We start from the raw sequence: 16,608 nt of genomic DNA on the forward strand, positions 1-16,608 counted from the left end.
CTTTTCCAGGTCACTGTCAATAAACAAATGCTGTTCAGAAAAAAAAAAAAAAAATCTGTTCTTACACAAACAAAATCTCTTTGAAAGCTTTCTTCAAGTTACTGGCCTACATCCAAATTGTAATCTATGCCCAAGTTTCTCCTTACCATTCACACTGCTCTCACTGAGTTCAGATGAATCTTGAACATTTGCAGGAGAAAAATGAAAGTTACACCAAATGCTTCTCTTACAAAAAGTGAACCTTCGCTCAGAACTGAACACTAAGAAACACTCGCTGGTGCATGCCTAATCAGATGATTAGAATTCAAGTAACTTATACATAATAGCCACCTGTTGACCCTTGACAGATGGTGTGGAAACCCAGCATGATATGATCCTGCCCACTCTTAAAATACACATTCCCTCAAAAGGATAAGCATCTCCATGGTGCCTTTTCTATTTTAGTTTTTTTTAAAGATTTTATTTATTCATTTGAGACAGAGAGATACAGAGAGAGAGAGAGCATGAGCAGGGGGAGCGGCAGAGGGAGAGGGAGAACCAGGCTCCCTGCCGAACCAGGAGCCAGACGTGGGGCTCGATCCCAGGATGCTGGGATCATGACCCGAGCCAAAAGTGGATGCTTAACCATCTGAGCCATCCAGGCACCCATCTATTTTAGTTTTTAATTCCTTCCAAGTGTTGGGTATAAAATTTTGTTAGTTTCTATTATAAAACATTTGTGAACATATATTTATTTCCCTATTAATTTAATCAATTAGAGTAGATAATTTTTTTCCCTACATAAGGGTTAAGTAGAAGATGGAGAATTGCTGATCCATAAAATCTATAAATGTGAAGAAGCATTAAACATCTGACAACCAGGGGCACTTGGGTAGCACAGTCTCTTAAGCATCCAACTCTTGGTTTCGGCTCAGGCTGTGATCTCAAGGTCGAGAGACTGAGCCCCATGTTGGGCTCCGCGCTCAGCACAAAGTCTGCTTGAGAATCCCTCTCTCTCTCCCTTTTGCCCTGCCCCCTCTCTAAAATAAATGCATAAAGCTTTAAAAAAAAAAAATCTGACAACCAGAAAAAAAAAAAACACGTCTAAGGTGAGCTGAGTTGGGGAGGGGAAGAAGCTCATTTGTTTTCTGTCCTTCCCATCATTGTTTTTTCCCTCTCCAGAGAGAATTTCACATTAAAATCCATCTACTTCCCAATTTTTCTCAGACAATATTCAAACTGTCTCAAAAAATTTCAAACACTTAGAATCTACTAAACAGGATAATGGATAAATGACTAGTATCTTCATGTGTAGTGAGAGGCAGTTTAACAAAGTATGTATAGAGTAGTTGGTTTCAACCCTACCAACGCTTGTAGATCTAAGACACTGGACATGTTTCTTAGCTCTCTGTGCCTCAGTACCCTCAGTTATAAGAAGGAAATAATAAAAGAGTCTGCCTTATAGGGCTGTTGTGAGTAGGAGGTGAATTAATACAAAGAAGTGCTTAAATCAGTGCCTATTACAAAATCAATGCTCAAAAAGTTATCTAATGATAAAAATGTCTCTGTGAGAGTAACCATTTTGTCTTTCTCTCAAGCAGACTCTTAATAAGTGTTAATACTGGAAGGTAAACATAAGATCCACACCACCTTTCAGCTGCAGCCAGGAAGATAAAGTCACTTTTAAGTGGTTCTCTAATCAATCACAGTGGACATCAGGGAAAAGTCCACTTTTTCTCACTCCATGATTCTTTCCATTGCATGACACCATGAGGTCTTACAAGAAAAAGCCTGATTTCTTCCTTTTGTATAAACATAAATATTCACTACTGTGTCAACATTTGGCATGTTATTTAATAAAACTATTAATACCTTAGCTAATCAACAGGTAGTTGATGCTATCTTCATAACATCATTCTCAAAGCTACTGTCCTTTCCCATTCAAGACATCTAAAATGTAGGTACCAGCACTATCCTCACTGAGAAAGGCAAGGAATGGAAATGGTAAGTGATGTATCTAATATCACGTACATGGAGTAGAGCCACGGTTACAACCTAGTACACTTGATTCCAAATTCCATAAACCTCTCTCAGAAGGGACTCTACCATGAGAATGGAGAATATGGCTGTATAGCCCTCTGTATTCTCATGTGCCAAATATCTGTTTCCATGTCTTTTGGTAAGAGCTCCTCAGATTTTGATTTGGGAAGCTGTTCTTCTCCCATTGGGCACATTACTAGTGGCTCTGCTATACAAGATACTCTCATAATTCCCCCACTCCTAGACAAAGGATGAAGCCCTGAACCAAGCTAGGGGAATAATTCACTCCTGCTCTAGAATTTGATTCTCCTTTCGAAAAAATTTGTAGCAAATTCTCAGAGGTTCCTTAAGGAACAGCCCAAGATTGAATTCCTAAAGATGCTGTGACCTGAAATTCCTGACTCCTGTTTTCCCCACCTATTTTCTTGGATTTCATTTCTGACCCCTATCCTTCTAATAGATTTGTGTTTTCTTAGTGTTTGTCAGAATCAATTTCTATTTCTTACTACCAAAATATTATAACTTATACAAACATAGGCATTCACCTTAAACATAGGTGTGCCGAACATCAGCTCTTTTATTTTTTGGTATAATATCTAGCATTGACCCTTCCCACCTATGATATCAACAATCCCCCTCACCCATTTATAGCACATGTGCCTCAGTTTGGATTGGCCTCACCCACAGGTACTAAGATTGGGCAACTAAATTCACCTCATCACAGTTACAGGCTCAGTGATGGATTCATGACATAAATTGGTAACATCATAACTAGACACAGTTATTTCTGTGAAACAAATTATGAAGGAATACCTTTCAGATTGCTTTGAGAAAATCAGTGACTCAGTGAAGATTTTCATACTAAAGTAGACAGTACATTGTGGAGAAAACCTAATTCTAAGTTTTTAAGCCCAAGGGCCCAACTATCCCTAAAGCTAGGGACTTTTGAATCATCTAAGCCACCATGTTGCTTATCTCTCTGTTTTGGGGAGTTGTATTTCTGTCAGTTGTAATTAAAAGTGTCTGATCCCATATGACAACCAGTGAAAATTCCTCTCACAATTTTGTTCTGATGCTAACCAACACCTGCTAGTAAAACTGTCCCTTTATGCCTTTTACAACTAACTGTAATTTAAAAAAATAAAAAAAAACCTCTTACTTGTTGATTTTTTTCACTTTGATAAATATTTTATGTTTGCCATTTCATTTTAACAGTAAGAGCCACGTGAGGAAGGTAGAGCTATTATTTCCATTTTGCAGATGGGAAAATCAAAGGAGAGAATGGTTTAGTATTTTATCCAAAGTCATACTGAAAGGTAGGCAGAGGACACAATTCTAGGTTTCTGAGAATTCAGTGCTCTACCTTCTTTGGGATAATATGGTGAATTTATTGAAAAAGAGATGTCAACCACACTAATATAAATACTGCAGAGGCAACAGTTACTCTACTATCTGCTAGAACTCTAAAAACCACATTGTACAGAGTTGCCCAATTATTCTAGAATAAATGATTGCCCCTTATTTTTGAAATGTCTAAACTGTAAACATTCATTCAATATGAACTGAATCCTGTGATTCCTCGTAGATTCATAAAAATGGTAAAATTACAAATGGCAAAAGGCAATCCAAAAAGAAATTATACCTAATATAAAAAATGATTAATATATGACCAAGTAAGGCTTCTACAGTTAAATAGGCAGAATACTGCAAGAGATGCCTTAATTAATATTAAAATAATTTAAATAAAAATTATACCACACATTACAGTTGAAATCTATTTTCTTCTAATCTCTAGGTGACTCCTTAACCTCTATCAAGTCTTAGCTAAATCAGAATGGCCTTGAGAATGCTCTCTGAATATGCTTCATGGTAAGTGAAATTTATTTATGGAAGCAAATTAGAGTAATGCCACTTTTAAGCTTTGTATGATTTGATCCTGAAACAAATGTTTGTGATGAAATAATAAAAACCCTTCAAATAGAGTTTTATTATCATGCAAATTCTCTAGGAGCTGACTGTGGAGTATCACACAACATGAGGACTTTCACAGTTACAAAGTAGATAAATGAGAGAATCAATTGAACATAATGAAGAACAGGGCAGAAAGCTTGTTTTGTACAATTTCAAATAGGAAATTCACTTTTCAGATTACCTTATTCAGTAGACACACCCTTAATGATCCATATCCTTGTATAATTCCCTCCCCCTGAGTGCAGGTAAATCCTGTGACTTCCTTCTAATTGATAGAATATGACAAAGTTAATGGGTTATTGCCCCTGTTATTATGTTATGACATGTAGGGCCCCATCTTAGCCAACTGGAGCGAGAAAATTTTCCACTGGCCTTGAAAAAGCAACAACCATACAGAGGGCGACATGGCAGGGAACTATGGGAGGCCTCCAGGCTCTAATGTGGCTTCTAGCCCCACAGTAAGAAGCTGGGACACTCAGTCATATGGCCATAAGGAAATGAATTCTAGCAACAAATTGAATGAACTTGGAAGTAGAATCCCCCCCAGTCAATCCTCAGATGACACTGCAGCTGAAGATGACACAGTAATTGCAGACTTGCAGCATTGCCCTAACTTCTGACCTATAAAAACTGTGACATAATAAATGAGTACTGTTTTAGGTTGCTAAGTTTGTGGTAATTTGTGATATAATAATAGAACAATCAATATACTTTCTGCTCTGAAATTCATGTTCTCCTATATTTTTGGTGAATCTCAGGACCTGTCATATAATAAGTACACAGTAAATATTAGTTGACTATAGATGTGAAAGTCATTTTTTAAGCCAGAATTGGGACTACTGCCCTTACCAATAGAAGACACTGATACTCTTTATTTCAAAGAGGGCCATGAAGATATTATAAGTGGATTATCAGATGAGGTTGATATTCTGGGTGCCATTTACAAACCAGCGTTTGGGTTTCAGAAATTCAGAATCTCTCCTAAAATAGTTTATGGGTTATCACTAACTTACAAATGAAATAAATTGAGAAAATTAGAATCCTTAAAGACCAAAATATAAGGAAACCAAACAATGCTTAAAGCCAAATATATGAACAATTCCTGAGCACAGATGCAAGGATCTTACCAATTAATTGGCAAGATTAATAACAACAAAAGTCACGTATATATATATATATATAATTCAGTCAATATACAAATTTCAAGAACAAACATCTAGATAGAAAACAGCACAGGAAAAAGGGGGAAAATGTTGTTTCGTCTCCAACATTAGTTTAGTAATGTGAATAAAATTCTAAGAAAACATGTGATTCCAAAATTCACTATCCAGATATGTTGTCATTTACGCTGATGGCAAGAGAAAAATACTCTTACATATTCAAGTGCTAAGAAAACAAACTGGATAAAATTACTGAAACACTGGCTTTGAAGAAAGAAATAATTTAATGATAAAATTTAATGATAAAATTTAATGATAAAATTAACAATGTAATGCAAATCTCAAGATCACACCAATAAATTTGGGATAGGATGGTATGTAAAGGAAAACTGGGATTGAGCTAATTTCACTGCCTGCTGTATTAGTTTGCTGTTGCCACCATGACAGACTATCACAAATGTAGTGGCTTAAAACAACATGCATTTGTTATCTCATAGTTCTGGTAGTCAGAAGGCTGGGTGGCTTAGTGCTTCTCTGCTTTGAGTCTCACTGGCTGAAATCAATGTGTCAGCATGGCTGCATTCCTTTCTGGAGGCTCTGGGAAGGATTCTACTTCAAGCTCAAGAGACTCTTGGCAGGATTCAGTTCTATGTAGTTGTAAGACCAAGGTCCTGTTTCCTTGCTGGTGTCAGATAAGAATCCTTCTCAGCTTCTGGAGCTTCATGCATTTCTTATGATCCCCTCCTCCATTCTCAAAACCAGTTATCATGGGATGTGTCCCCACACTTGAAATCTGTGACATCCCAACTTGCCTCATCCTCTCCTACTTGCAAACTCATCTAATTCTTCTGCCTTCCTCCTCCAGGTCTAAGTGCTCCTGTGATTATACAGGACCTGCTCAGATAATCTAGAATAATCTATTTTAATATTTTATGACATCTGCAAAATCTCTTTACAGCACTACATAGACTACTGTTTGATTAAACAACCAGGAGATAGGAATCTTTGAGGGGAGATAACTAGAAATTCTGCCTATCATACCTGGCAAAGGAAACATTCACACACACTGTCATATTGTTGGTGATGACTCATAAATATAACTTCAAATAAGATTATTTTTAAACTGAAAGGTAATTATTAGGAAATGTAAAAATAGGATGTATACGCTCCAAGTCATTCAAGAGAAACGAGAAAAGAAAACATGTAGCAAAATATATAAAGCAAAGAAAAGTAGAAGGAAGGAAATAAGTAAAATATTAGAAAGAAATAAAATTAAGAATTACACTAGTAAAGACAAAACATGAAAATAAATACAAAAAAAATCTCTATAAAAGTATTGGATGAAAATGTGGAAGATTGTTCATACAACCTGAGAGTGGGAAGCCCTTAAGATTATAAGATGTGGCTAAGCCAAATAAATAAAGAACAAATAGAGGGAGGAGCAAGATGGCAGAGGAGTAGGAGACCTAAATATCATCTGGTCCCAGGACTTCAGCTAGATAGGTATCAAACCATTCTGAACACCTACAAATTCAACAGGAGAGCAAAGAAAAAAAGAGCAGCAACTCTCTGAATAGAAAAGCAATCACTTTCTGGAAGGTAGGACGTGCAGAGAAGTGAATGCAAGGTGATATTCGGGGAGATAGACTGAGGGGGGAGGGAGCCTCTGTCAGTGACTACTGGCAAGTGATAGAGAGCACAGCACAAAGTCAGAACTTTTAGAAGTCGGCTCCACTGAGAAACGTTGCTCCAGTGGCTAAGCGGGGGGTGGAACCCTCCCTGGGACAGTATGGCCTCAGGACCCTCAGGGTCACAGAAAGAATGGGGGTGCCTGAGTGCAGCACAGCTCCCAAGTATCAGAGCAGGGAAGCCAGCTACAAAGATGGAGCCAAGGAGTGGACTCTCAGCTCGGGGTTGCCATAAACCCTGATCTGCAGCACAGTCTGGCCACTGCTCTTTCAGCAGGGACCCAACAAGGGGTAGATCCAGGTAGACTGCCCTTCCTCCCCAGGGAGGAGTGGCGCAGGAGCTCACCACAGGGATCTGCTGGGTTTGGAGACTCCACACCGGGTCGGGTGTCAGAGATAGAAACGCTCAGTCACAGGCTGGGTGAGCATGGACTATGGCCAGAGACCGGGGAGATGGGAGTGATTGACTGCTTTACTCTTGGGGCTCACTGAGGAGTGGGGCCCCAAGTTCCCGGCTCCTCATTGGCAGAGATTGGGAGGCCACCATTTTCACTCTCGTCTTCCAAAGCTGTATGGAAAGCTTGCAGGGAACAAAAGCTCCCGAGAGCAAACCCGAGCAGATTGCTTAGCCCGGCCCCTGGCAAAGGCAGGGCAATTCCACCTCAGGCGAAGATATTTGAGAACCACGGCAACAGAACGCTCCCCCAGAAGATCAGCAAGAACAGCCAGCCAAGACCAAGTTTACCGATCAATGAGAACGGCAGAACTCCAGCACTAGGTGAATACAAAATATAGAATTCATGGCTTTTCCCCATGATTCTTTAGTCCTTCAAAGTTAATTTTTTAAATTTTCTTTATATTTTCTTTTTCTATTTTTTTGAATTTTTCTTTTTCCCTTTTTCAACCAACATCTTATCAATCCCCTTTTATTATTTATTTTTTATTTTTAGAGTCATATTCTATCACTTCATTGTACTTAACCTTATTTTCTGAATATATACATAAGTTGTTCTCTCTTTAAAATTTTGGGATACAGTTTCTTCTAACAGACCGAAATATACCCTAGATCTCTAGTGTATAGCTTTGTCCTAGTCTACTGCCTGATCACATTCCCCCTTTTTCTTGTTTTTGTTTTTATTAATTTTTCTTCTTTCTTTTTCAATCAACTTCTTATCAATTCCTTTTCTAAAATCCTTTAAAATTTTCATCTTTAGAATCATATTCCATTCCTTCATTGTATTTACCCTTATTTTTGTACAACTATAAGTTTTTCTCCCTTAAAAATTTTGGGAGGCAGTTTCTTCTAACAGACCAAACTATGCCCAAAATCTAGTGTGTGGCACTGATCTACTCAGCAGCCTGATCATATTTAATTAAATTCCTTTTTTTCTATTTTCCTTTCTTTCCAGTTTTTCCCCCCGGTTTCGGGTCTTTTCTGATTTCTTTAGTGTATACTTTTCTGGGGTCATTGTTACCCTGTTAGCATTTTTTCTCTCATTCATCTATTCTCCCCTGGACAAAAATAACAAGACAGAAAAAAATCAAAAAAATCTCAAAACAAAAAAGAACAAGAGGCAATAAAGACTGCCAGGGACCTAATCAATAGGGACACTAGTAAGATGTCGGAACTAGAGTCCAAAAGACGATTATTAAGATAGTACCTGGGCTTGAAAAAGGCATGGAAGATACTAGAAAATCACTTTCTGGAGAAATAAAAGAACTAAAATCTAACCAAGTCAAAATCAAAAAGGCTATTAATGAGGTGCAATCGAGAATGGAGGCTCTGCTAGGATAAATGAGGCAGAAGAGAGAATTAGTGATATAGAAGACCAAATGATGGAGAATAAAGAAGCTGAGAAAAAGAGGGAGAAACAATTACTGGATCACAAAGGCAGAATTAGAGATAAGTGATACCATAAGATGAAACAACATCAAAATAATTGGAATCTCATAAGAAGAAGAAAGAGAGAGGGGGCAGAAGGTATACTGGAGCAAATTATAGGAGAGAACTTCCCTAATTTGGGTAAGGAAACAGGCATCAAAATCCAGGAGGCACAGAGAACCCTCTCAAAGTCAATAAAAAGAGGTCAACACCCGACATCTAATAGTAAAACTTACCAGTCTCAGAGACAAGGAGAAAATCCTGAAAGCAGCTTGGGACAAGAGATCTGTAACCTACAATGGTAGAAACATAAGATTGGAAACAGACCTATCCACAGAGACCTGGCAGGCCAGAAAGGACTGCCATGATATATTCAGAGCACTAAATGAGAAAAATATGCAGCCAAGAATACTATATCTAGCTAGGCTGTCATTGAAAATAGAAGGAGAGATAAACAACTTCCAGGACAAACAAACACTAAAGGAATTTGCAAACACAAAACCAGCCCTACAAGAAATACTGAAAGGGGTCCTCTAAGCAAAGAGAGAGCCTAAAAGTAACATAGACCAAAAAGGAACACAGACAATATACAATAACAGTCATGTAACAGGCAATACAATGGCACTAGATTCATATCTTTCAATAGTTACCATGAATGTAAATGGGCTAAATACTCCAATCAAAAGACACAGGCTATCAGACTGGATAAAAAAACAAGACCCATCGATATGCTGCCTGCAAGAGACTCATTTTAGACCCAAAGACACCTCCAGATTGAAAGTGAGGGGGTAGAAAATCATTTCCCATGCTAATGGACATCAGAAGAAAGCTGGGATGGCAATCCTTATATCAGACAAATTAGATTTTAAACCAAAGACTGTAATAAGAGATGAGGAAGGACACTATATCCTACCTTAAAGGGTCTATCAAAAAAAGATCTAACAATTGTAAATATCTATGGCCCTAACATGGGAGCAGCCAATTATATAAGCCAATTAATAACAAAATTGAAGAAAAATATCAACAACAGTAAAATAATAGTAGGGAACTTTAACACCCCCCCTCACTGAAATGGACAGATCATCTAAGCAAAAGATCAATAAGGAAATAAAGGCTTTAAATGACACACTAAGACCATATAGACGTCAAAGATACATTCAGATCATTCCATCCCAAAGCAACAGAGTACACATTCATCTCTAGTGCCTATGGAACATTCTCCAGAATAGATCACATCCTACGTCACAAATCAGGTCTCAACCAGTACCAAAAGATTGGGATCCTTTCCTGCATATTTTCAGACCACAAGGCTTTGGAACTAGAACTCAATCACAATAGGAAAGTTGGAAAGAACTCAAAGACATGGAGGCTAAAGAGCATCCTACTAGAGAATGAATGGGTCAACCAGGAAATTAAAGAAGAATTTAAAAAATTCATGGAAACTAAGAAAATAAAAACATAACTGTTCAAAATCTTTGGGATGAAAGAAAGGCACTCCTAAGAGGAAAGTATATAGCAATACAAGCCTTTCTCAAGAAACAAGAAAGGTCTCAAATACACAACCTAACCCTACACCTAAATGAGCTAGAGAAAGAAGAGCAAATAAAGCCTAAACCCAGAAGGAAAAGAGAAATAATAAAGATCAGAGCAGAAATCAATGAAATAGTAAACAAAAGAACAGTACAACAGATCAATGAAACTAGGAGCTGGTTCTTTGAAAGAATTAATAAGTTTGATAAACCCCTGGCCAGACTTATCAAAAACAAAAGAGAAAGGACCCAAATAAATAAAATCATGAATGAAAGAGGCGAGATCACAACCAACACCAAAGAATTACAAATAATTATAAGACATATGAGCAACTCTATGCCAGCAAATTAGATAATCTGGAAGAAATGGATGCATTCCTAGAGACGTATAAGCTACCAAAACTGAACCAGGAAGAAACAGAAAACCTGAACAGACCCAGGACCACTAAGGAAATTGAAGCAGTCATCAAAAATCTCCCAACAAACAAAAGCCCAGGGTCAGATGGCTTCCCAGGGGAATTCTACCAAACATTTAAAGAAGAATTAACACCTATTCTTCTGAAACCGTTCCAAAAAATAGAAATCAAAGGAAAACTTTCAAACTCATTTTAGGGGCCAGCATTACCTTGATCTCCAAACCAGACAAAAACCCCATCAAAAAGGAGAATTACAGACCAATATCCCTGATTAAAATTTCTCACCAAAATACTAGCCAATAGGATCCAACAGAACATTAAAAAAGGCTTATTCACCACGACCAATTGGGATTTATTTCTGGGCTACAATATTGGTTCAACATCCGCAAATCAATCAATGTGATACAATACATTAATAAAAGAAAGAACAAGAACCATATCATCCTCATAGTAGATGCAGAAAAAGCCCCATTTGACAAAGTACAGCATCCTTTCTTGATCAAAACTCTTCATAGTGTAGGGATAGACGGTACATACCTCAATATCATAAAAGCCATCTATGAAAAACCCACAGCGAATATCATTCTCAATGGGGAAAAACTGAGAGCTTTTTCTCTAAGGTCAAGAACATGGCAAGGATGTCCACTATCACCACCGCTATTCACCATATTACTAGAAGTCCTAGCCACAGCAATCAGACAACAAAAAGAAATAAAAGGCATCCGAATCGGCAAAGAAGAAGTCAAACTCTTTGCAGATGATACGATATTTATGTGGAAAACCCAAAACACTCCACCCCAAAACTGCTAGAACTCATACAGGAATTCAGTACAGTAGCAGGATATAACATCAATGCACAGAAATCAGTAGCATTCCTATACACCAACAACAAGACAGAAGAAAGGGAAATTAAGGAGTCGATCCAATTTACAATCGCACCCAAAACCATAAGATACCTAAGAATAAATCTACCAAAGAGGCAAAGGATCTGTACTCAGAAAAATATAGAATACTCATGAAAGAAAATGAGGAAGACACAAAGAAATGGAAAAATGTTCCCTGCTCATGGATTAGAAGAACAAATACTGTGAATATGTCAATGCTAACTAGAGCAATCTACACATTCAATGCAATCCGTCAAAATACCAACCACTTTTTTCAAAGAAATGGAACAAATAATCCTAAAACCAGAAAAGACCCCGAATAGCCAGAGGAATGTTGAAAAAGAAAAGCAAAGCTGGTGGCATCACAATTCTGGACTTCAAGTTCTATGACAAAGCTGTCATCATCAAGACAGTATGGTACTGGCACAAAAACAGACACATAGATCAATGGAACAGAAAAGAGAGCCCAGAAATGGACCCTCAACTCTAAGGTCAACTAATATTCGACAAAGCAAGAAAGAATGTCCAATGGAAAAAAGTCTCTTCAACAAATGTTGTTGGGAAAGTTGGACAGCCACATGCAGAAGAATGAAACTGGACCATTTCCTTACACCACACACAAAAATAGACACAAAATGGTTGAAAGACCTAAAAGTGAGACAGGAATCCATCAAAATCCTAGAGGAGAACACAGGCAGCAACCTCTTCGACCTCAGCCGCAGCAACTTCTTCCTAGAAATATCACCAAAGGCAAGGGAAACAAGGGCAAAAATGAACTCTTGGGACTTCATCAAGATAAAAAGCTTTTGCACAACAAAGGAAATAGTCAACAAAACCAAAAGACAACTGACAGAATGGGAGAAGATATTTGCAAGTGACATATCAGAGAAAGAGCTACTATCCAAAATCTATAAAGAACTTATCAAACTCAACAGCCAAAGAACAAAAAATCCAATCAAGAAATAGGCAGAAGACATGAACAGACATTTTTCCAAGGAAGACATGAAAATGGCCAACAGACACATGAGAAAGTGTTCAACATTACTCAGCATTAGGGAAATCCAAATCAAAACCTCAATGAGATACCATCTCACACCAGTCAGAATGGCTAAAATTAACAAGTCAGGAAACAACAGGTGTTGGCAAGAATGCAGAGAAAGGGGAACCCTCCTACACTGTTGGTGGGAATGCAAGCTGGTGCAGCCACTCTGGAAAACAGTATGGAAGTTCCTCAAAAAGTTGAAAATAGAGCTACCCTACAATCCAGCAATTGCACTACTGGGTATTTACCCCAAAGATACAAATGTAGTGATCTGAAGGGGTACGTGCACCCCAATGTTTATAGCAGCAATGTCCACAATAGCCAAACTATGGAAAGAGCCAAGATGGCCATCAAAAGATGAGTTGATAAAGAAGATGTGGTGTATACACCACACACACACACACACACACACACACACACACACACACACACACAGAGAATGGAATAGTATGCAGCAATCAAAAAAACCGAAATCTTGCCTCTTGCAACAACATGGATGGAACTAGAGGGTATTATGCTAAGTGAAATAAATCAATCAGAGAAAGACAAATATCATATGATCTCACTGATATGAGGAATTCTTTTAATCTCAGGAAACAAACTGAGGTTTGCTGGAGTGGTAGGGGGTGGGAGGGATGGGGTGGCTGGGTGATGGGCATTGGGGAGGGTATGTGTTATGGTGAGCCCTGAGAATTGTCTAAGACTGATGAATCACAGACCTGTACCTTTGAGACAAATAATACATTGTATGTTAAAAAAAAAAAAAAAAAGACAGTAGGAAGGGAAAAATGAAGGGGGCAAATCGGAGGGGGAGAGGAACCATGAGAGACTATGGACTCTGAGAAACAAACTGAGGGTTTTAGAGGGGAGGAGGGAGGGGTGATGGGTTAGCCCAGTGATGGGTATTAAGGAGGGCACGTATATGCAAACAATGAATCATGGAACACTACATCAAAAACTAATGATGTAATATATGGTGACAAACCAAACCAAACCAAACAAAATAAAATAAAATAAATAAAAATAAAGAACAAATATTTCCACATACCAAGAAGTAACAAAGTCAAAAGACAATTAACAAAGTAGAAAACTACTTGTTGCTTGGCTTCTCTAAATCAGAGAAAAAGAAGAACCCAAGAGAAAAATAAGCAGAATATCTTGGGGCACCTGGGTGGCTCAGTTGGTTAAGTGTCTGCCTTTCGGCTCAGGTCACCATCCCATGGTCCTGGGATAGAGCACGGCATCAGGATCCCTGCTCAGCGGGGAGCCTGCTTCTCCCTCTCTTCCCCGTGCTCTTTCTCGCTATCTCTAGCTTTCTCTCTCAAATAAATAAATACATAAATAAATGAAAAATAAGCAGATCTGGATTGAAAGTTGGCAGAAAAACATACAAATATTTTTTAAACATCTGAACAGCTGTTCAACTTTATCATAAAAAGAGAAAAACAAAACACACTGACAGATGATGACTGCATTTATCATGGTGAGCAGTAATGTACAGAACTGTTGAATCACTGTGTTGTATACCTGAAACTAATATGATACTATGTGTTAACTATACTATGTGTTAACTATACTTTCTTTTTAAAAAGAAAAAAATACACAGATTTTATCTTAAATCAGAGTAGCAACATACAGACTCTCTGATAAATATTTTGTAAAGGAAATGTCTCTTAAACTGCTAGTGGAAGTTTAATGGATATAACCTCAATGTAAGCAGATTGGGTAATATCTCCCTTTTTAAAGAAACTTTATTTTAGAGTTTTGGGCTGACAAAAATTGTGAAGACAACTGCTGATACCTCACACCTAGTTTCCCCAGTTATTAGCATCTACCATTAGTATGATACACTTGTCACAATTAATAAGCCAATACTGATATATTATTAAAATTCATATATTATTAACATTTTTTCCCCTAATGTCCCTTGTCTGTTCAGAATGCATCCAGGTAACAATTTTACAGCTAGTCATCATGCCTCCTTAGGCTCCTCTTGGCTATGGCATTTTCTTAAGTTTTCCTTGTTTTTTATGACTTTGGAAGGTTTAAAGAGTACACTCAGGTATTTTGTAGAATGTCTCTCAATTAAGATTTGTCTAATGTTTTTCTCATGATTATTCTGTTTTTGAGAGGAAGGGCATGAAAGTAAATTGCCAGTCTCACCAAATCATATCAAGGTTATACACTATCAACATAAATTAACCACTACTGATGGTTAATCAGGTTAATCACCTGATTGAGGTAGTCTTTGTCAGGTTTCTTCACTGGAAAGGTAGTCTCCCCCTTCCATAGTATACCCTTGGAAAGGAAATCTCTCTATGCAGCCCATATTTAAGGAATGGCAAATGATTTTCTATCTCCTTGAAGGTGGAGTATCTACAGAAATTATTTGCATTTCTTTGGTGTGGGGGCTTTGTCTATTCTCCCCCTTTATTTATTTAGTCATTTATATCAGTATGGACTCATGGATATTTATTTTATACTTCAGGTTATAATCTGATACTACATTATTTTTTGCTTCAAAACCTTTTTAGCTTTGGCCATTTAGAACTCTTTCAGTTGGTTCCTGAGTCCCTTTGACTTACTTTCATCAACATGGCTGGATATTTTTGTTTTTCTGAGAACTTTATTTTCTAGAATTATAGGATGCTCGAGACTCATTTTCCTTATTTCCTCCCCCAATTATAAAATCAATGGACATTATCAGAAAAATTTAGATGTAAGAGAGGCATTTTAACTAAGGAAGGAAATTCAAGAGCAGGAAAAAAAACGTTTCTCTTCAATCGGTATGCAATAATTAACCTCAGAGGGATTAAACACTTTTCAGTGGGAAAATAAAACTTTATGTAACCATATATGTTTAATGATCAAAATAAAACATAATTCACAGCACTAATGCTAAAACTACCATATAATCAATAGCATAAACACCATTATTTATTTTAATGGCAAAAATTGCAAGTACAATGTCAACAGACAAAAGGTACGTTTAAAAAAAATTTTGTACTTTGTAATGCACATGACAAATCAATATCTATAATATTCAAAGACAGCTTACAGATTGACACCAAAAGACAACACAATAGAAAAGTAGATAGAGAGTATGAATAGAAGAGCAACTTCAAATGCTTAAACATAATCTGAAAAGATTCTCTACCTTCCTAAGTAATCAAGAAAATGCATTAAAAGTTACATGTCCCTCTGTACCAATGAATGGATAGAAACCAAAATATTGATAATCTTTACTTTTAAACTTGTATATATTATTTGATCTTCCCCCACAACAAATATGTATTATTTACATAATCAGAGAAGCAAAGAAAGGTATTTTTATTTAAAAAATAGAAATAGGAATAAAATGTGGGAAGAGGCAATTCAAAGAAGAAAAAATGAAGCAAATTGAAAATAAACATATGAAACATTTCTAATTTTACTAGAGATCAAAGTATCATTAATTAAGGGAATATCTTGCATCACCTAAGAAATTTTCGGTGATGAAAAATTATTCATAATGCTGTGCTATTTTTAAGTCGGTAAGAGTTTTCTGTAGGGATTTGAAAATATCTATCAAATATTTAAACATATACATACTTTTATTTTTTTTAATTTTTTAAAGATTTTATTTATTTATTTTTAAATTTTATTTTATTATGTTATGTTAGTCACCATACAATACATAGTTTTTGATGTAGTGATCCATGATTCATTGTTTTCGTATAACACTCAGTGCTCCAGGCAGTACGTGCCCTCCTCCCATCACCAAGCTAACCCGTCAGTCCACTCCACCCCCTCTAAAACCCTCAGTTTGCTTCTCAGAGTCCATAGTCTCTCATGGTTCATCTCTCCCTCTGACTACCCCCTTCATTTTTCCTTTCCTTCTCCTAATGTCCTCCATGCTATTTCCTAATGTTCCACAAATAAGTGAAACCATACGATAATGGGCTTTCTCTGCTTGACTTATTTCACTTAGCATAATCTCCTCCAGGCAGATCCATGTTGATGTAAAAGTTGGGTATT

The 16,608-nt window shown here is 37.1% G+C and overlaps 1 protein-coding gene and 1 pseudogene across 1 annotated transcript in view; one reads left to right on the plus strand and one right to left on the minus strand.

Moving 5' to 3' along the window:
• Positions 1-16,608, minus strand: part of GRM7 (glutamate metabotropic receptor 7) — an 854,903-nt gene that overhangs the window by 472,673 nt on the left and 365,622 nt on the right. The window lies entirely within an intron of this gene.
• LOC148165100 (POU domain, class 5, transcription factor 1-like) overlaps positions 4,395-16,608 on the plus strand; it is a 35,311-nt pseudogene continuing 23,097 nt past the window's right edge.

This window comes from Eumetopias jubatus, unplaced genomic scaffold, assembly GCF_037043125.1.
Source record: "Eumetopias jubatus isolate StellerSeaLion01/CBP00866 unplaced genomic scaffold, mEumJub1_p1.0 scaffold_1, whole genome shotgun sequence".
NCBI classification, from domain to species: Eukaryota; Metazoa; Chordata; class Mammalia; order Carnivora; family Otariidae; genus Eumetopias; species Eumetopias jubatus.